At 45.4% G+C, this 20,484-nt stretch overlaps 1 long non-coding RNA gene across 1 annotated transcript in view; it reads right to left on the bottom strand.

Annotated features, from left to right (window-relative positions):
- LOC126425271 (uncharacterized) overlaps positions 1–20,484 on the bottom strand; it is an 89,725-nt gene that overhangs the window by 16,274 nt on the left and 52,967 nt on the right. Inside the window, exon 2 of the long non-coding RNA XR_007576275.1 lies at positions 9,021–9,117. This is a non-coding gene — a long non-coding RNA (uncharacterized LOC126425271). The remainder of the gene's footprint in view (positions 1–9,020; positions 9,118–20,484) is intronic.

Here is a 20,484-nt window from a genome sequence, read left to right as displayed (position 1 = left end):
AAGTAGGCTGTTTATGTTTTCTTATTGGTAACGCCACGCAGCGCTCTGTATGAAAATCACTGGCTGTGCTGTGTGCAGTCTGTGGCTAGTTTGCGTTGTTGTCTGCCATTGTAGTGTTGGGCAGTTGGCTGTTAACAGCGAGCGACATCGCCGGGCCGGGCCTCACATAACTCTGCGCTCCTGATAGGAGGTCACAGAAGTCACCCACCCTACAGCCCGGCTCTTGCACATTCCGCCTGTCATCTGTTTGGATGGAGTCAGTGGGAAGCATTACTTGGATCATGGGGAGGCTGTTCATGCAGCCAGACGTCAGTTCCGATGTTGACCAGTAGGGTGGTACCATGTGGGAATACAGGCCCTCCCAGTAAAGCGGCGTAACGCAGTCCCACTGAACGGAAATTATGTTGAAAAATAAGGTTTGTAGGCGAATGAGTGGCAATAGTATGGTGCACTCGAATAACGAATAAAAGCCAACCTGCTTTCAGAAAAAAAATGTGTTGCGTTACTTATTGAAAGCCTGCCGTACATCTAGTGTAATGATTGCAAAGACAACAGAAATCTGGACTTGTACGGAAGAGAGTGGAACAGGGGCCGGCCGGTGTGGCCGTGCGGTTCTAAGCGCTTCAGTTTGGAACCGCGTGGCCACTACGGTCGCAGGTTCGAATCCTGCCTCGGGCATGGATGTGTGTGATGTCCTTAGGCTACTTAGGTTAAAGTAGTTCTAAGGGACTGATAACCTCAGAAGTTAAGTCTCATAGTGCTCAGAACCAACCAACCAATGGAACAGGGAAGGTAATATTATTAGTGGTGTAAGGTACCCTCCGACGAGCACCGTATCGTGGCTTGCTGAGCTTGTATGTAGCCGTAGAAGAGGACGAAACCAAGACCGGTGCGTAGTGCGCAGATTTGGTTTTGGTCGGGCGCTTCCAGCTGCCAGCCATTAACATTGGAAATATCCTTGAGGCTGCGTCGCCTCGGTGTGGGGATCGCAGACAGCTAAACAGACTACCGAGTCGCCTTCCGACAAGTGGAAGTATTTGTTTTCGTCTGATACGGCCACATCGGGTAGCGAACGAGGTGAGGGGCTGGTAAACATCGTTAGTAGCAGTCAGGCGCTACTCTGAGTCTGCCCGCCCGTGAGGGCAAACAGCTGACGCAACGCGCGATACCTAGGTATGCCGACTGTGGAATGGAATGCATCGTCGAGAAGAGCGCAGGCGGCGATCGCTACCTTGTGCCGAGTATTAGCTTTCACAAAAGTCTTAATGTAAGGAAAAACCGCCAAGCGTAAGGGAATATTGAGTTAATCGAAACCCCACAGGTTGCTCAGGGACATTTTCTGAATATTTTGGTATAATGGTTCTGCCGCACATTGGGCCAGAATCTTGAAAACCTGGCCAAAATTTTAGTCTATCCCAATATGGCGAAGAGGATTTCTGACACTTCTGATAACGATTTTTATATCAGAATCGAATCATTCAAAATGGTGGATCCAATATGGCGACAAGAATCTGGAAAATATTAATGAAGTGGACAAAAAGTGTTTACGGTGACTATAATTTTAATGGTTAACTTTACCACACAACTGGTACTATTACTATCTGTATTACAGAAAATATATATTAGCAATAAAAATTGAAAGTTTTATAATTTTTCCTAATCTGCTTCCTTTTCTGATTGTTGTTCTCCATCTTCATTTCCTTCTTCTTCATCTTCCTCACCAACATTTTGATCCTCTTCAACATCCGGATCAACTGCTTCTTCATTATCCTCTGTAGCAGGTTCCAAGCGGGCGGTAGCTTCCGACGACAAAGTTTTCAGTTCCCCGGTGAATGGTTTCCGCAAAGAAGAAATGTAGGCATGGGTTGCTGGCAGAAGTCTCCAGAACACATCCCCCATATTTTCACACGAGATGACTTTCGGGCATAGCTTAGGCGGTATTGCATTATCGACTTGTTTGTTGATTTCTGCGCATTTTCCGACAGCTGACCGATAGGTAAAAATGTACCCCTCTTGCCATATTGTACCGCGAGCACTCTGACGTAATGCCTGGCTGTTGCAGTGCGGTAAAATTTTCTATTTTCTCTGTGTAATAACGGCATTTTGAAACTGTCGTTTAAAACATGTGTCAAAGTCGGAGTTGCGGCTACTAGCTGGATTTTATGGCGTATTCGCAAAGATAATAGTACATGCGTATAGACGGAATGAAAAAGAAGGTGAAATGTCATGTAATCTAAAACATATCTCTTTATTTCGTACACGTTTTACAAAGTTTTTGCTTACATTCCGGTAAGAAGTTAATAAGCAAAAAGTAACTGTTAGCTCATGATTAAATAATGAAATAAGTGTTCTTAATTAAGTACATACATTCTGGAATAGCCTTCACTTTAAGAAAAATTCGGTCTGCTTCTCTGAACAAAAATATTTCGTCCGAACAACTCAGTACTTTTCCAGCCTGCATAGCTGAACGCGCGGGTGAGAAATGAATGTGGTGCTGGACCTATAATTCAAATTGCGGAAGCTTCTTCTTCTTCTTCTTTTTTTTTATTTTTTATTTTTTTTGAGCCATCGACCTTTTGACTAATTTGTAGTTTGATGCGGCCTGCCAACCTCTTCATCTCATAGTAGCACTCGCAACCTACATCCTCAGTTATTTGCTGGTTGTATTCTCTACAGTTTTAGCCCTCTACAGCTTCCTCTAGTACCATGGAAGTCATTCCCTCATGTCTTAACAGATGTCCTATCATCCTGTCTCTCCTGCTTTTGTTTTCCACATTCCTTTCCGATTCTGCCCAGAACCTCCTCATTCGTCACCTTATCAGTCCACCTAATTTTCAACATTCGTCTGTAGGACCATATATCAGATGCTTCGAGGCTCTTGTTTTCAGGTTTTCCCACAGTCCATGTTTCACTACCATACAATGCTGCGCTCCAGTCTCTTGGGCAGGAATGCCCTTTTGGCCTTTGCTGGTCTGCTTTTGATGTCATCGTTGCTTCTTCCATCATTGCCTGTTTTGCTGCCTAGACAGTAGAATTCCTTAACTTCATCTGCTTCGTGGCTATCAATCCTGATGTTAAGCTGTTCTCATTTCTGCTACTTCTCAGTACTTTCGTCTTTCATCGATTTTTATACTCATTACACCATTCCATTCAACAGCTCCTGTAATTCTTCTTCACATTCACTCAGGATAGGAATGTCAGTAGCGAATCATATTATTGATATACTTTCACCTTGAATTTTAATTCCACTCCTTAACCTTTCTTTTTTTTTTTGCATAATTGCTTGTCTTACAGACTTTTCAATCCGAGAACTTGGTTCTTTGTCCTTCTCTCTTATTATTCCCTCTTGCCGGCCGGAGTGGCCGAGCGGTTCTAAGCGCTTCAGTCTGGAACCGCGCGACCGCTACGGTCGCAGGTTCGAATCCTGCATCGGACGTGGATGTGTGTGATGTTAGGTTTAAGTAGTTCTAAGTTCTAGGGGATTGATGACCTCAGAAGTTAAGTCCCATAGTGCTCAGAGGCATTTGAACTACATATTCTCTCTTGGCTCATGTACATATTGTACACTCCTGGAAATGGAAAAAAGAACACATTGACACCGGTGTGTCAGACCCATCATACTTGCTCCGGACACTGAGAGAGGGCTGTACAAGCAATGATCACACGCACGGCACAGCGGACACACCAGGAACCGCGGTGTTGGCCGTCGAATGGCGCTAGCTCCGCAGCATTTGTGCACCGCCGCCGTCAGTGTCAGCCAGTTTGCCGTGGCATACGGAGCTCCATCGCAGTCTTTAACACTGGTAGCATGCCGCGACAGCGTGGACGTGAACCGTATGTGCAGTTGACGGACTTTGAGCGAGGGCGTATAGTGGGCCTGCGGGAGGCCGGGTGGACGTACCGCCGAATTACTCAACACGTGGGGCATGAGGTCTCCACAGTACATCGATGTTGTCGCCAGTGGTCGGCGGAAGGCGCACGTGCCCGTCGACCTGGGACCGGACCGCAGCGATGCACGGATGCACGCCAAGACCGTAGGATCCTACGCAGTGCCGTAGGGGACCGCACCGCCACTTCCCAGCAAATTAGGGACACTGTTGCTCCTGGGGTATCGGCGAGGACCATTCGCAACCGTCTCCATGAAGCTGGGCTACGGCCCCGCACACCGTTAGGCCGTCTTCCGCTCACGCCCCAACATCGTTCAGCCCGCCTCCAGTGGTGTCGCGACAGGCGTGAATGGAGGGACGAATGGAGACGTGTCGTCTTCAGCGATGAGAGTCGCTTCTGCCTTGGTGCCAATGATGGTCGTATGCGTGTTTGGCGCCGTGCAGGTGAGCGCCACAATCAGGACTGCATACGACCGAGGCACACAGGGCCAACACCCGGCATCATGGTGTGGGGAGCGATCTCCTACACTGGCCGTACACCACTGGTGATCGTCGAGGGGACACTGAATAGTGCACGGTACATCCAAACCGTCATCGAACCCATCGTTCTACCATTCCTAGACCGGAAAGGGAACTTGCTGTTCCAACAGGACAATGCACGTCCGCATGTATCCCGTGCCACCCAACGTGCTCTAGAAGGTGTAAGTCAACTACCCTGGCCAGCAAGATCTCCGGATCTGTCCCCCATTGAGCATGTTTGGGACTGGATGAAGCGTCGTCTCACGCGGTCTGCACGTCCAGCACGAACGCTGGTCCAACTGAGGCGCCAGGTGGAAATGGCATGGCAAGCCGTTCCACAGGACTACATCCAGCATCTCTACGATCGTCTCCATGGGACAATAGCAGCCTGCATTGCTGCGAAAGGTGGATATACACTGTACTAGTGCCGACATTGTGCATGCTCTGTTGCCTGTGTCTATGTGCCTGTGGTTCTGTCAGTGTGATCATGTGATGTATCTGACCCCAGGAATGTGTCAATAAAGTTTCCCCTTCCTGGGACAATGAATTCACGGTGTTCTTATTTCAATTTCCAGGAGTGTATATTACCCGTCTCTCCCTATAGCTTATCCCTATTTTTCGCAGAATTTCGAACATCTTGTACCATTCTACATTGTCGAAAATCTTTTCCAGGTCGACAAATCCTATGAACGAGTCTTGATTTTTCTTTACTCTTGCCACCATTATCAACCGCAACGTCAGAATTATCTCTTAGGTGCCTTTGTCTTACTTAAGGCCAAACTGATGTTTTAGCCAACCTATTAAACGGAACTTCGTTTGTTTTTCATTTTTTGGCCACTTTTTCGGGATTCTGACCCAAGTGTGCTGTGTCCAGTGGCTCGTTACAGAGTAATAACATTTAATTTGATTTTTCATCTCTGTATCAGATACCACTGAAATTATCCGCACAACAGTGCAGCTTGACCTACGGCACCTTTTGTTGACGGCAGCCGGCCTTGGTGGTCTCGCGGTTCTAGGCGCTCAGTCCGGAACCGTTCGACTGCTACGGTCGCAGGTTTGAATCCTGCTTCGGGCATGGATGTGTGTGATGTCCTTAGGTTAGTTAGTTTTAAGTAGTTCTAAGTTCTAGAGGACTGATGACCACAGATGTTAAGTCCCATAGTGCTCAGAGCCATTTGAACTATTTTTTTGTTGACGGCAGTAACGACCACTTCACTCTTCGACCTCAAGCTTACATCCACCACTTCTCGGTCCTGTCTCATAGTTTCTGCCGGCGGTTCTAGTGAGCCGCTGTCAGTGATGCGAAGCACATACGTGTAGGTTTACTTGTGAAGAGATGGTGGGCGTGCAGTTCGCGTATGGGTTCACTGAATGCAGTGGGAGAGTGGTGCAGCAGCGGTTCCGTGCTGAGCTATTTCCGCACACCAGGGCACTTTCGGTGTTATTGTGCGCCTTCTGTCGCTCATTGGATCCACCATTTTGAATTTTTCGCTTCTGATATGAAACTCGGAATCAGAAGTGTCAGAAACCCTCTTAAACCCATTTTCTCCATATTGGGACGGACTTCAAAATTTTGGCCAGGGTTTCAAGATTCTGGCCCAATGTGTAGCAGATCTGTTACACCAAAATATTCAGAAAATGTCCCTGAGCAACCTGTGAGGTTTCGATTAACTCAGTATTTCCTTACGCTTGGCAGTTTTTCTCTACAACTCGTTATTAAGTCATTACTCTGTAACGAGCCATCAAAGACCACCTTACACCAAAATAGAAAATATCGCTAAAACAGCTACTGGTTTCACTTACATTATTCTACAATTATAGCAAGCTGCCTTGAATGAAAATATGTCTGAGTCATTCTGTGTCCTACCGCGGTGACTCAACGACGTCTCCGACACAGTACAGTGCCATCAACAAACAGCAGCAGGTTGCTGTTCACCTTATCCGTCAGCTCGTTTATGTATATAGAGAAAAGAGCGATCCTGGGGCACTCTTGACAATTTCCTTGTCTCTGATGAACAATCGCCGTCAAGGACTAGGCTCTATAACTGAGTCTCCGGGCACTCACATATATGAGAATATTCTACCTGAATGCCCAGTGTTCCCCGGGTATGTATTTATTTCAACTCTATTAGCCTATCCACCGGACTCGCGTTAGGGAGGACGACGGTTGAATCCCGCGTCCGGCCATCCTAATTTAGGTTTTCCGTTATTTCCCCAAATCAGTTCAGGCAAATGCCGGGATGGTTCCTTTCTAAGCGCACGGCCGCGTTCCTTCCCTAATCCGATGAGAGCGACGATCTCGCTGTTTGGTCTCCTCCACCAACTATTACCCCATCTTGTCCTTCCCCGTCTCTCTGTCCGTCTTCCACTCCCTCTTGTCCGTGTTTATGTTCTCCTTCCCCTTCCCTGTCTATCCATCTCTACCTTCACCGCTTCCCTCCCTACGTTGCCACCCCTAGCCTAACAGGGGCGGTTGCTCGTTCTTATCCCATAGTACTTCCTTCTAGACAGTAAGTCATACGTATCTATACTACACTTGGTTGAACATTCAGAAGTGTAAGAGGTGCTTTTTAGCCATGGCTTTGCCTGCGTACGCATGTGTCAGATATATTTCAGATGTGTTTAACATACACTCCTGGAAATGGAAAAAAGAACACATTGACACCGGTGTGTCAGACCCACCATACTTGCTCCGGACACTGCGAGAGGGCTGTACAAGCAATGATCACACGCACGGCACAGCGGACACACCAGGAACCGCGGTGTTGGCCGTCGAATGGCGCTAGCTGCGCAGCATTTGTGCACCGCCGCCGTCAGTGTCAGCCAGTTTGCCGTGGCATACGGAGCTCCATCGCAGTCTTTAACACTGATAGCATGCCGCGACAGCGTGGACGTGAACCGTATGTGCAGTTGACGGACTTTGAGCGAGGGCGTATAGTGGGCATGCGGGAGGCTGGGTGGACGTACCGCCGAATTGCTCAACACGTGGGGCGTGAGGTCTCCACAGTACAGCGATGTTGTCGCCAGTGGTCGGCGGAAGGTGCACGTGCCCGTCGACCTGGGACCGGACCGCAGCGATGCACGGATGCACGCCAAGACCGTAGGATCCTACGCAGTGCCGTAGGGGACCGCACCGCCACTTCCCAGCAAATTAGGGACACTGTTGCTCCTGGGGTATCGGCGAGGACCATTCGCAACCGTCTCCATGAAGCTGGGCTACGGTCCCGCACACCGTTAGGCCGTCTTCCGCTCACGCCCCAACATCGTTCAGCCCGCCTCCAGTGGTGTCGCGACAGGCGTGAATGGAGGGACGAATGGAGACGTGTCGTCTTTAGCGATGAGAGTCGCTTCTGCCTTGGTGCCAATGATGGTCGTATGCGTGTTTGGCGCCGTGCAGGTGAGCGCCACAATCAGGATTGCATACGACCGAGGCACACAGGGCCAACACCCGGCATCATGGTGTGGGGAGCGATCTCCTACACTGGCCGTACACCACTGGTGATCGTCGAGGGGACACTGAATAGTGCACGGTACATCCAAACCGTCATCGAACCCATCGTTCTACCATTCCTAGACCGGCAAGGGAACTTGCTGTTCCAACAGGACAATGCACGTCCACATGTATCCCGTGCCACCCAACGTGCTCTAGAAGGTGTAAGTCAACTACCCTGGCCAGCTAGATCTCCGGATCTGTCCCCCATCGAGCATGTTTGGGACTGGATGAAGCGTCGTCTCACGCGGTCTGCACGTCCAGCACGAACGCTGGTCCAACTGAGGCGCCAGGTGGAAATGGCATGGCAAGCCGTTCCACAGGACTACATCCAGCATCTCTACGATCGTCTCCATGGGAGAACAGCAGCCTGCATTGCTGCGAAAGGTGGATATACACTGTACTAGTGCCGACATTGTGCATGCTCTGTTGCCTGTGTCTATGTGCCTGGGGTTCTGTCAGTGTGATCATGTGATGTATCTGACCCCAGGAATGTGTCAATAAAGTTTCCCCTTCCCGGGACAATGAATTCACGGTGTTCTTATTTCAATTTCCAGGAGTGTATTTCACACGTATCCGTACACATATTTCGCCTGTAGCTATATCGAAATTCACCCTGCAGTTTCGTTTTCATGCAGCTCAATGTTTATTACGTCATAAGTCCTGAACTATGAATCGTACAGTGATATAATTTCGGAGATACATTCAGCGACCTGTGTTGGCGCTGTCTGTGAAATGTATTGCGAACAGAAATGGTGGCAAATAACCACTAAATTTAAACGTCATGGACGATCTGACAGTTTTTCACGCATGTCAGTGTGTATGACTTATTATCTTCTGATATAGCTGGGGCACATTCAGTGTTCTATGCGAATAGAGTCTTAAAATGTGTCACGAATACTGTCAAGAGTAAGGAGGTAATAAATTGCTATCCCCAGTGAAAGTCAAGACATACAGCAGCAAAACGGGTGCTTGTAGGTAGGGGCTGCAGTGGGTGGAAAAGTCTAGAGGAGGTATACACCCAACTGTTGATATCGATCAGCTGATGATGAGACAGAGGTGCTGGAGACGACTCCAGGAAACAACAGAATAGTGTTTTGACTGAAGAGTCAGGCTGTACTCACTCGTTTCTTCTGCTGACGTCCCAGTCGTTTCAGAGATGGCACACCATCGTCAAGGAAGCGACTGCTGCTTGGCTGCTCCGCAACTCAAGGCTTACATCTGCGAATGGAATGGAATCATAAAAATATTTTACTGTCTGCACAATCACGATACTTTAAAATGAAATGACCGCTTTCGATCTACATCGGTCATGTAAAAGACAAAAGGAGTTTAAAAGTTATGAAGATATTCCAAAATTAAAATAAACAGTGTTGCGTCACCCCATAAAAGAACTGCTACGGTTCAGCCCCACCAATGAAGATACGCCGCAGTCAGTGAGTATACATTGCCTGACGAAACATGTGAAGCACTCATAGGAGAGGAGGAAACGATATAAAATTCCGCAGGTTGAGAGGGTGTGTTATATTATTTCAGTGATACAAAATCGAGTCGCGTTTACAAAGAACTTGACGGTACGAGCCCACCTATCAGTATGACGTTGCATCCCCCTCTGGCCCCCGCATGCACTGATTCGGTGGTGAAGCCGTTGTGCCCTCCCCTGAGCCGAGCTGGCCCATAACTGTTCTAACTGGTCCTTGACATACCGGATACTGGCACTGAGACCAAATTCAATCCGAGCTGGTCTGACACATGCCATATAGTGGAGCGACCTGGGAACCTTGTTGGCTACAGGATTACTTCAACATCACGAAAACAGATCATAGAGACACATATCATGTGTGCACGAGCGTTGTTCTGCTGAAAAATGGCACCACGATACTATCGCATGGGAGACAATGCATGAGAACGAAGAAGGTCCGTGACGTGGCACCGTGCTGTGAGGTTTCCATCAGTCACTATCAGCCGTGACCTAAAATTGTGACATCGCCGTGCGTCTCCAAAAAATTGGGACAATGGAGCCTCTTTCCCGGGTCCCCAACATGGCCGAAAAAGGTCGTCCGGGTCGGCGAACAATCGTGGCTCATCGATAAACACAATGCGACGCCATTCATCAGCTGTCTGTCCATGCTTCGCGTTCAAGACACCATTCCAGACGCAGGCATTTCTGACTTGTGTGCGTGTGTTTTTGATTTGATTTTTTTTTATTTTACTCTAATTTTTTATTTTTTTAAAGGTGGAGCCCCTCCAAGTCCACATCGGCATGATACAATAGGTCTCTTCCTTGCATAGTGGTTAATTTTCACTATGTGAGGCCTTCGCAGGATGTGGGTATTGAGATGTTTGCATACATTTCATTCTGATTAACCTTTAATATGCGCTCATCTGGCGACAGACTGGGTCGAAAGTTGAACGAATTGTAGCGGTTTGAAGGGCAGAGGGGAAAAAAAGTGCCAAGGAAAGAGCGAAGGGGGGAAAAATCTCTGAGATAGTCGTGTCGGGTACTAAGAGCAGTGGTGGATTGCTTTCTATGTGCGACAGATCATGTTCCTGTGAATTATTATGGGTGGAGGTTACACTCAACAACCGAGCTAGGTTAATAATTGGCTCCTTTTACCGACCTCCCGACTCAGCAGCATTAGTGGCAGAACAACTGAGAGAAAATTTGGAATACATTTCACATAAATTTTCTCAGCATGTTATAGTCTTAGGTGGAGACTTCAATTTACCAGATATAGACTGGGACACTCAGATGTTTAGGACGGGTGGTAGGGACAGAGCATCGAGTGACATTATACTGAGTGCAGTATCCGAAAATTACCTCGAGCAATTAAACAGAGAACCGACTCGTGGAGATAACATCTTGGACCTACTGATAACAAACAGACCCGATCTTTTCGACTCTGTAGGTACAGAACAGGGAATCAGTGATCATAAGGCCGTTGCAGCATCCCTGAATATGGAAGTTAGTAGGAATATAAAAAAAGGAAGGAAGGTTTATCTGTTTAGCAAGAGTAATAGAAGGCAGATTCCAGACTACCTAACAGATCAAAACGAAAATTTCTGTTCCGACACTGACAATGTTGAGTGTTTATGGAAAAAGTTCAAGGCAATCGTAAAATGCGTTTTAGACAGGTACGTGCCGAGTAAAACTGTGAGGGACGGGAAAAACCCACCGTGGTACAACAACAAAGTTAGGAAACTACTGCGAAAGAAAAGAGAGCTCCACTCCAAGTTTAAACGCAGCCAAAACCTCTCAGACAAACAGAAGCTAAACGATGTCAAAGTTAGCGTAAGGAGGGCTATGCGTGAAGCGTTCAGTGAATTCGAAAGTAAAATTCTATGTATCGACTTGACAGAAAATCCTAGGAAGTTCTGGTCTTACGTTAAATCAGTAAGTGGCTCCAAACAGCATATCCAGACACTACGGGATGATGATGGCATTGAAACAGAGGATGACACGCGTAAAGCTGAAATACTAAACACCTTTCTCCAAAGCTGTTTCACAGAGGAAGACCGCACTGCAGTTCCTTCTCTAAATCCTCACACAAACGAAAAAATGGCTGACATCGAAATAAGTGTCCAAGGAATAGAAAACCAACTGGAATCACTCAACAGAGGAAAGTCCACTAGACCTGACGGGATACCAGTTCGATTCTACACAGAGTACGCGAAAGAACTTGCCCCCCTTCTAACAGCCGTGTACCGCAAGTCTCTAGAGGAACGGAAGGTTCCAAATGATTGGAAAAGAGCACAGGTAGTCCCAGTCTTCAAGAAGGGTCGTCGAGCAGATGCGCAAAACTATAGACCTATATCTCTGACGTCGATCTGTTGTAGAATTTTAGATCATGTTTTTTGCTCGAGTATCATGTCGTTTTTGGAAACCCATAATCTACTATGTAGGAATCAACATGGATTCCGGAAACAGCGATCGGGTGAGACCCAACTCGCTTTATTTGTTCATGAGACCCAGAAAATATTAGATACAGGCTCCCAGGTAGATGCTATTTTTCTTGACTTCCGGAAGGCGTTCGATACAGTTCCGCACTGTCGCCTGATAAACAAAGTAAGAGCCTACGGAATATCAGACCAGCTGCGTGGCTGGATTGAAGAGTTTTTAGCAAACAGAACACAGCATGTTGTTATCAATGGAGAGACGTCTACAGACGTTAAAGTAACCTCTGGCGTGCCACAGGGGAGTGTTATGGGACCATTGCTTTTCACAATATATATAAATGACCTAGTAGATAGTGTCGGAAGTCCCATGCGGCTTTTCGCGGATGATGCTGTAGTATACAGAGAAGTTGCAGCATTAGAAAATTGTAGCGAAATGCAGGAAGATCTGCAGCGGATAGGCACTTGGTGCAGGGAGTGGCAACTGACCCTTAACATCGACAAATGTAATGTATTGCGAATACGTAGAAAGAAGGATCCTTTATTGTTTGATTATATGATAGCGGAACAAACATTGGTAGCAGTTACCTCTGTAAAATATCTGGGAGTATGCGTGCGGAACGATTTGAAGTGGAATGATCATATAAAATTAATTGTTGCTAAGGCGGGTACCAGGTTGAGATTAATTGGGAGAGTCCTTAGAAAATGTAGTCCATCAACAAAGGAGGTGGCTTACAAAACACTCGTTCGACCTATACTTGAGTATTGCTCATCAGTGTGGGATCCGTACCAGATCGGGTTGACGGAGGAGATAGAGAAGATCCAAAGAAGAGCGGCGCGTTTCGTCACAGGGTTATTTGGTAACCGTGATAGCGTTACGGAGATGTTTAACGAACTCAAGTGGCAGACTCTGCAAGAGAGGCGCTCTGCATCGCGGTGTAGCTTGCTCGCGAGGTTTCGAGAAGGTGCGTTTCTGGATGAGGTATCGAATATATTGCTTCCCCCTACTTATACCTCCCGAGGAGATCACGAATGTAAAATTAGAGAGATTAGAGCGCGCACGTAGGCTTTCAGACAGTCGTTCTTCCCGCGAACCATACGCGATTGGAACAGGATAGGAAGGTAATGACAGTGGCACGTAAAGTGCCCTCCACCACACACCGTTGGGTGGCTTGCGGAGTATAAATGTAGATGTAGATGTAGATGTAGAAGGGTTAGATAAGTTAGTGGTGGGTGTCAGGGAGGCCTTTGACGTTGTGTGGCGGCTGCAGATGGCTACCTGCGTTCACTTCTCGACCAGCATGAGCAGTTGGGTTCATCACATGAGTTAGACTGACAGGTCATACACCGGGTTCACAGTGTGGGGTAGTGTTGGTTTGTCTGTGCGTTAGTGTGCGAGCTTGCCGGCTTCCCTGCTGTGGCCTATTGGCCGGCTGTGGCAGTGTCTGACATACCTGGTCAATATTGCTGATCAGGGGCTCGCCGATGTTGTGATTGTGTGTTAGCATGCCATCTTCTGATGAGATATTAACGGCAGCCCACAAATGGGACTGTAATATCCTAGCCTAGCTGCTGGTAGGCACCACACAGTGGTTTGGGATGACATAGAATGTTGAAGGGAGTCCATTACTTGCTCTCGGATGGCGGGTGCCAGACGTGCAGGGGTTACGATGTGGTCGGTGCACAATACAATACGGCGGTATTCTCTTGTGGTGATGTGACGTGGTTGACCGGAAGCTTGACGACGAGAACGTCTACCCTCACGTTCCCATACTATCCAACATCGAGCCGGGCCACTGTCACATCCGAATGCCCCAATAATATGAGTACTAAGCATTTCGACCAGCCGCCCAGATGGAATCACAATGAGGACCCTTTAAAATTCCGTCACGGGCTGATAACGATATCTCACCGTCGTCTCTGTGTCTTTCCCAGTAAGCACCCACATCTGACGCTGTTCATACCCCTTACATACCCTACTAGACCTTTTCCCAACACTGAACCTGTCGCAGAGAATTCCAACTCTAATCACTTTTACATACCTGCCGTTGATGTGTATCGGTACGAAGTTGCACTGACATCTGAACAGCTCATGTACATGCTTCACTTCTTGGCAGGCATTGAATATGAGTGGTATTAAATATGAGGAGAGTCCAGTACATAAAACGTAATCCTCATGTGTTACAAACAATCCTACCGGAGGAACATTCGCACCGGGGAATTGTAGCAGATGTTCAAAATACCACTTCAGTTGTAAGGTTCTTTTTGTTTTTCAGTCGTTAAAACATGACCGGTTCGGGCTCTTACGTGCCCATCATCAGGTGCTGTAACTTTCTGCTGTGACCCCCGAGCACGCCGACTGCTGTGGCCGAGCGGTTCTAGGCGCTTCGGTCCGGAACCACGCGGTTGCTACGGCCGCAAGCTCGAATCCTGCCTCGGGAATGGATGTGTGTGATGTCCTTAGGTTAGTTAGGTTTAAGTAGCTCTAAGTTCTAGGGGACTGATGACCTCAGATGTTAAGTCCCATAGTGCTTAGAGCCATTTTCTGAAAAACTGAATTTGATACACCAACAACTACTTAGACACTCTTCCGTTGTAGCCAAATATCAGAAACGGTCGAAGTGCAGGATGTACGTGTCAAATTAAGCCCATACCTGAACATGTAATGATGAGCAGTCTGACATAATGGCAACTTGGGTATCGATACTTTCTTTATAGATTTTCATAGCGCTGATTATCGGTGTTTTCAGCAGCTTTACACCGCTTAGTGTTGGTCGGTATACTTTCTAATTTTCATGACGTGCTTTACCGGTTTGATGATTTATATTTTACATAGACAAATTTTATGAGATTTACAAAAACTTGTCGTTCTCCCATATACAAGTCTGCTTTGGGACAATCTATACAGTCATATTGTAGACTCTCTAGAGTGACTCTCTAGAGTTAAATGAAAAGTGTAAAATATTCGTTGTTAACGAAAACAACGCATTGAAGGAAGGACCACAGTAAGTCGCAAAATTTAATGCAGATCTAAATTTCGACTGTAACATGGTCATCACATGTGCATTGAAAGAGGGTCATGTAGGCCCTGATGTGTCAGACCATGACATATGGCAAAATGCCACTAGCCTTTACGCGGCAGACACAAAACTGAGACACATGACGCTTTGGTAATGCACCGATGATGAATACAATATACTCGAAACCCAGATCCGCATTAAATTACGCATTTTGTGACTGACTCTGTCTTTCCATCAGTCTCAATACTTAACGATTTCTGCCCACACAGGCATCCGATCGGTTAGAAATTGGCTATAATTATGTATATTTAGGCTTAAGACGTTATGTTAAGATAATCTCTTTCCTACTACTACGTTTGTTCAAAAATGGCTCTGAGCACTATGGGACTCAACTGCTGAGGTCATTAGTCCCCTACAACTTACAACTAGTTAAACCTAACTAACCTAAGGACATCACAAACATCCATGCCCGAGGCAGGATTCGAACCTGCGACCGTAGCGGTCGTGCGGTTCCAGACTGTAGCGCCTTTAACCGCTCGACCACTCCGGCCGGCTCGGGGGTTGGAAGTTTTTATGGAAATATTTCATTGTGCATATATTTTTTGAAACTAGAGCTATGAAAATTTGTGTTTGACTTCTCTGTTAGAAATAAAACATACGCATATCTCTATTTTTGAAAATTCAACCCCTAAGGGAGTGAAATAAGGAGTGAAACATTTTATGAAAACATTTCATTGCAAAATCATTTTGAAAGCTGGATCTTTGAAAACTGACGTTCTGCATCACGGCTAGAGATGAAAAACTACGTGTTTCACTGTTTTTGGAATTTCAACCCCTAACGGGGTGAAATAGGGTCAGACTGATCCTCTAACTCATCGTCACCCAGCCGAAACCCCTAAGGATAGAAACTTGAAGTTTGGAAAGTGTGTGAGTCTTATACTGTAGGCATGGTTTAAGACGAGATTGTACGAAATTACACTCCTAGGGGGGCGAAATAGGGGCAGAAAGGCTTTTTGAATGTATATCGCTATTAAGGAAACTTTGAAGCTAAAAATACGAAAACTGGTATTTGGTTTGTCAGTCAGAAAATAAACAATACGTGTTTCAACATTTTTGGAAAATTTACCATTAAGGATTTAAAATAGCGGGTGAAAGATTTTTTGAAAATAAACAATTACTATAGATTTACTAAGGAATTTAAGGTTATATATATGACAATTAGTATCTGACTTCTTGGTTAGAAATAAACAAAATAAAAAAATAAAAAAACGTGTTTCAGTGTTCCTGGAAATTTAACACCTAAGGGAGTGCAACAGGGTATGAAAATTTTTAATAAATTATTTCGTTACATTAAAAAATTTTAAAGCTAAATTTATGAAAATTGTTATTTCACTCCTCGGTTAGATATAAAGAAATATTTGTTAGAGGATGAAAGTTGCTCTCGAAATATCTCTACAAGAACGCAAAGGCGTGATTAATAAAATCTTTGGTCTCGAGCTATCAGAATCGCTTTTTCGACAGATGAACATTCGGGAAAGACCATGGTTATAAACCTTAATTAATGTGGAAAGTTTAGCAGGTGTTGCAATTTGAGAACAACATAAAATTTCTATTCAATAAAAACACAAAAAAGTTTGCAGGCCGCACAATCCACGCGAGTGAAGCAGAGAGCGTTAAGCTTGTTATTGGTGTATGACTGTTCAGAGGTGTCCTCTTCCGCAGCTGATTGGTCAGCGGGGGTGACTGCCAAACCGAGGACCCGGATTCAGTTCCCGGTACTGCCAGGGAATTTTCCTCGCTGGCAGGACTGGTGCGGGATTCAGTCAGTCTCGTGGTGCCAACTGAGGCGCTGCTAAATGGTAATGAGAGGTAGCTGCCGCTATGTCTGCAAAACCGACAACGGCCGCGAGGGTGGTGCGCTGAGTGCACGCTCCTTCATACCGCGTATAAATGACGCCACTGTCTGAGGAGGACACGGCGGTCGGTCGGTTCTCATTAGCCTGCCTCTGGCCACAGCGACTGAGCTTAGATTTTTTTATGGTTCCGTGTCTCAATCGGTAAGAACGAAGCCCTTATAGGATCACTTTTTTGTCCGACTGTCAAAAGCATCATTTCTCAGGAACGATTAGATGTATCAAGTTGAAATTTATGTCACATACTAAGGTCTGTGGTTGCTTGGCGGTGTAATGTATGTAAACTTATAAGTCAATGTAATCAAAAGATACCGCTATTTATATCACACATTTTGATACTCGCAAACTCATTCGACAAAACCTATAGGATACGTCCTGTGGGCCTAGAATCATAACATGTGGAAAGAAGAAAGGTTTCATAGTACAAATTAGGGTAAAAAATCAGAAAAATTGTCAGTTTGTAATTATGTCACACGAAAGACATATTTCTTTTGCATTTGTTATCCGACTTCACAGACTTGAAATTTAAAACATTCTCGAAATTCTGTGAATCTCCGGGGTCGATATGTTGCTAGTGTCAATGTCGATGACAGGCAAAAATTGTGGAGTTTATGTATTGCTGGAATGGGTTAAATGTCTACATACATGGTTAAGTTTGTTACGAGCCGTAAGAGCTCGATGCCTACTCGCCCCAGGACAATTTTTCGTTGTTAACGTGGTGGATAAAATAGTAACGTGTTTCCATTGTACTTAGAATTACAAAGTTGGTTTTGTGAAAATGTGTTTAAGTCTCTCCTTCAACTTTAGTTGAGACAAGAAGCGAAACTCCGAAACACTGCAGTTGCCAGAAACATGACAAATAATATAAAAATCTGAACTGTGTTGAGCGTAGAAATATCGGAACGCTTTCAGATTAAAACAGTATTGAGACAGAAGTAAGATACTGTCCACTATCTTTCAGTTGCTTCTTAGTAATCCAAGAGTGGATGATGAAACACACCAACCAATCAAGCTTTGAACTTTTAATATTAGGAGAGACTGCTTATCTTCTATAGACGATGAGGTGATTCTGTTCAAATGTGTGTGAATTCCTAGGGGACCAAACTGCTTAGGTCATCGGTCTCTAGACTTACACAATACTTAAACTAACTTATTCTAAGAGCAACACACACACCCATGCCCGAGCGAGGACTCGAACCTCCGGGGGGAGGGGAAGGTGATTCTCTGTCACGACATTCGAACATCATAAACACACACGGAAATTCTTAGACATAAAGTGGGAAGAGTAGGTCTCCAGATCTCACGGAAAAAGTACATGTCTAACCAGAATTTGTCAGTCAAAATTCTGAGACTGAAAACGGGAAAATCAAAGAGTTTCTGATTTCAAATATTTATGGGATAACCTTCAAACGACTGCCTTAGAGGAAAGCGATTATAAGTCGTTGCCACAAAATGGAAACAGCTTTCAGACGTACAAAAGACATTTCCAACAAAAAAATGCGTATCAATATACAGAAAACAGGGACAGTATGGCACGGTAATCAAATCTAGAAGTATTTACAATGCTAGAACACTCTTATTAAACAGAAAGAGAGGCACTGAAAAAATCGAAAAGAGAGAATGAAACGTACCCTGGAAAACATTAGATCCAAAACGTACCGAAAAGGAACGTTAGAGTTTAATAAGGAAATTCACAAGAATATCAATATTTATTCGGATGTAAAGAAACGAAGGCTAAAATACTTTACGAATGCTATAATAATAAAACCAAGTTCTGGGTTCCTTTGAGGAATTATATTAAATTCGAAGTAAAGGTAAAACTGAGATAATAAAATGGATGGCAACAGACAAGTGCCTAAAAGAAACACGGATAACACGACGAGATCTAAAGGACAGAAAGTACACGAGTAGGTAGAAAACAGTCAAGTTGATCGGAACTATTTAGTCTGAGGAAAGGAAAGTAACCCGTTATCAGGTATTGGAAATAATTTGAGCACAAGAAAAGCTAAAAGAAAATACTGAAATCATACAATGTAGGCTTTCACGGCCGGTGTTGTCTTCAGTTGAAACTTCCGGGCTGAGAGGCCGTGGTCGATGTATAAAATTTCCACCTAACGTTTCGTCTCCATCGGGCAGTAGTCGGACTACCTCAGAAGATGTCTCCCGCAGATGGAGACGAGACGTTAGGTGGAAATTTTATACATAGACCAGGGCCTCTCAGCCCTGAAGTTTCAACTGAAGAAAATACTGAAAGTTCCTTTTTTGTATAGTGTGTGGGCCAGCAGGGACAGAACGTAAATGACATTATTAGACATGCTTTGTTTACTAAACGACTTTCCTCCAAGTAACTTTGCAAATAGCCGAAGTCGGATGAATTACATCTACTAACACAGGGAACGCTGATTTGTGAATCTGAGAAAGACTTACCACCTTGCACTGGCGGTCCGTGATGAGGTTTCTAGTACTAGTGAAGACACGATACGCCGATGGTGGTCCGCCCAACAACTGGTGCGTTGCCTTCATGTGGACGCGGTCCTCTTATGGAAGTCCCACGTGACCAGGGGAGGAACAAACATCGGTGGCACTGACGTTATCTGCTTTGTAGCAGAGCAGAGATACAAGGCCTGCCAGCCCAAGTATCTAGCTGACCAAACACGACGCCAAAGTCTACAGCACTGCTGGAGCAAACAGTCTGACAAACAGAGAGACGGTGGGGCCTTCAGGCAGGTTTCACAGAACAAACGTTCCCGCATGTCAGCTGCTTGGACGCGTGGGTCAGCGCTAGGCTTGGCGATGTCGTACCAGCCGTCATTCATTGACACTGTGGCAGCCACTTCTCAAACGGCTGCCCGGAGGCGGCTGATTCTGGTACTTTGGGCAATGCCCGATTGATTGACAGTCTGACGTTTCTCCAGCATGAGTGGCAGGCACCCTCAAGCAATAATGCTCCAGCCCCGTGCTGGACTGAAGCTGAGGTGGTCTACACCAGCGACGCCATTGTGCTAGGACCATTGTGCTACTTGCGGTCAGCACTCTCTGAGAGACAGGGATCCACCATCTGCTTAATCGGAGGCTTTCTTATTTCTTGTTAATTTTCTTTTCTTTTTTCATGATCCTAGAAGTCAATGGCTTCTCGGTGCAAGCAGGCACAGTAGTACCTTTACACAGCTGGAACTTGTTTCGCCAAATTTTATACAATGTACCGCAGATTTACAGATGTCTATTATTGCGAGGGACGTCTTTTAAGACTTTACAATAACAATGAAAGAAAGACATTTTTTCGACACACATCGATTTCTGGTCTGACAATATTTGCTTTTAAAACGTAAGTATTTTTGGGTGTTTTCATACCAGTTCTTTAGAAAGGATGTTTCCATACTGGTGCAGGTATAACTCAAATACGTTCTGAGGAAGGATTCCTCTCCTTTTGCATGTGACGAAAATCGCTGTCAACGCAAGTTTTGTTTGACATAGTAGAATAGAAGTAGATCATTACGTACGGCAATCTTGGTTTCTCAAATCAGCGCTCGCGACAAAAGAAATTGTTATTATTAATAGACTGACTACAGACCACATCAATAGTAATAAAACGAGACTTTTGTTAAAATTAGCTATATTTCCCGGCTTACTGAGGAGGTCACTGTACATATGTAATTACTAGATGGCTGCAAACACCCAGCACCAGTTGCAAGTCGACTATCCAACAGCTACCAGGGGTAACAAAAATTTTTGTACCAATATTTTTCACTTAATTATCTATC

Source organism: Schistocerca serialis, chromosome 10 (assembly GCF_023864345.2).
Source record: "Schistocerca serialis cubense isolate TAMUIC-IGC-003099 chromosome 10, iqSchSeri2.2, whole genome shotgun sequence".
Taxonomy (NCBI): domain Eukaryota; kingdom Metazoa; phylum Arthropoda; class Insecta; order Orthoptera; family Acrididae; genus Schistocerca; species Schistocerca serialis.
The sequence above is the reverse complement of the archived record's forward strand: the minus strand, read 5'-3'. Positions and strand labels throughout refer to the sequence as shown.